The following is a 2124-nucleotide window of genomic DNA, read 5'->3' as shown; positions in this document are numbered from 1 at the left end:
AAAATTTTACAATGCTTTTTTTTTCATACAGTGCCTGGGATTTACAGATAACACAAGTAGTTTAGGTCAGGGGTTGATGTTATTGTTATTACTTTTTTTAACTCCTAGGGCCAGGTGGTGGTGTCAAGGTTGTCTGGCTATTTATCTTACTTTTGTTTCTCTCTCTTTCCTCCTGTCTTGTGAACTAGGCAAGTTGCGGGGAGGAGGGCAGCAGGAGTAGTAGTGGTCTCCTTCCTTAGAGGTTGTGTCAGATTCCATGGGGTAAGGGCTTGATCCCACTAGACTGCCCCTCTTCAGATGCCAACTGCAAGTAGTAGATTTCACCTACACTTCTTACTCAGCAGCTATAAACTGGGGCTCCCACTACCCCCTCCTTTGGTCTGATTAATTTGCTGAGAAGGCTCACAGACCTCCAGGAAACATTTACCAGTTTATTATAAAGGATAGTACAAAGGGTACAAATGAACAGCCAGATGAAGAGATGGATAGGGCAAGGTGTCAGGGGTGCAGAGCTTCCATGCCCTCTCTGGGCAATACACCCTCCTGGCATCTCCACATGTTCAGCAACCTTGAAGCTCATCAACTCTTGTTGTTCGAGTGTTTATAGAGTTTCAGGTCCAGCCCCTCCCCTCCCCCTTTCCTGGAGGTTGAAGGGTGGGGATGAAAGTTCCAATCCTCCAATCACTTGGTTTCTCTGGTGACTGGCCCTATCCTGAGGTTATCTAGGGCCCCTATCCTAAATCACCTCCTTATTATAAACTCAGGTGTTATCAAAGGGACTCATTATGAATAACCCAGGAAATTCAAGGGTTTTAGAGGGTTGTGTCAGGAACCAGGGACAAAGGCCAAATATATTTCATATTATAAATAATATGATAGTTAGCTATGTCACACCCTCATCTCAGGAGTCCACGACGGTGGTATAAGATCAAGAAGATCTTAGCACATCTAGCTCTGAGAAGGCATTGGGAATGAGGCTTCAAAGTTTCTGCAAAGTGGAAGGATTGGGGGCGGGGGTGGGGTAACAGATCACCTGTTCCCAAATCCTTCAAATAATCTCTTGTTATCAGGGAGATTCTTTGGTAACTTTGGCTTCAATCAGCAACCAGAATATTTCATTGTAAAGGCCTGAACATTATAAAATCAAAGTTTGATACAAATTGTCCTTCAAGACGCTTTCAAATTGACCCAAGACATGACCTCAATACCTTATACTGCGTTCAAATCTGCCGTGTCCCTTTGGAAAAGTTTTCTCTTGTCTCTCACTAAAAGACAACTGCATTTTCCCAAAGCTGTGCTCTTAAGAGTTGGTAAAGGGACGATTTGGTTTATTCAATAATCAGATTAAGAAAGTTATCCCATTTCTTTTTTTTGTTGTTGTTGTTGAGACAGAGTCTCGCTCTGTCACCCAGGCTGTAGTGCAGTGGCCGGATCTCAGCTCACTGCAACCTCCGCCTCCCGATTCACGCCATTCTCCTGCCTCAGCCTCCCAAGTAGCTGGGACTACAGGCGCCCGCCACCTCGCCCGGCTAGTTTTTTGTATTTTTTTAGTAGAGACGGGGTTTCACTGTGTTAGCCAGGATGGTCTTGATCTCCTGACCTCGTGATCCGCCCGTCTCGGCCTCCCAAAGTGCAGGGATTACAGGCTTGAGCCACCGCGCCCGGCCAAGTTACCCATTTCTAAGGCATCAGAGCACGAATCTTAAGCTGAGGTAGCCCTGGGACTACATATGCCATCCTCTTGTATCAAGATGGAGAAGACTGCGGAGGTTCAGGGAAAGAGCCCAGTAGAAGGACCCAACCTAGTGAGAGGAAAACGGGCATCTGGTGACGGCACCGGCCTCTAAGCTAGGGATGCGGGGACAGGCCTCTCTCTGCCTAGCCTGAGACAGGAGGAGGAAACTGAGGCATTCACACTTTTATGGGGCGATCACAGTTCCTGCAGAAGGGCAGAGCCAGGGCAAAGGAACCAGACGTATAGTCCCACGCCTACCCACTCTCCCCTCCCCTCCCTCCGCGGCCCCGCCTCCAACAAGCCGCTTCCGGTCGAGAGGGGTCGCCGGCGGGCTGCAGCCGCGCCTGCGCAGGAAGGGCGGGTCAGCGCGCCGGCGCAGTGCCGCGGTC

This window comes from Macaca mulatta, chromosome 1 (genome assembly GCF_049350105.2).
Source record: "Macaca mulatta isolate MMU2019108-1 chromosome 1, T2T-MMU8v2.0, whole genome shotgun sequence".
Taxonomy (NCBI): Eukaryota; Metazoa; Chordata; class Mammalia; order Primates; family Cercopithecidae; genus Macaca; species Macaca mulatta.
The sequence above is the reverse complement of the archived record's forward strand: the minus strand, read 5'-3'. Positions refer to the sequence as shown.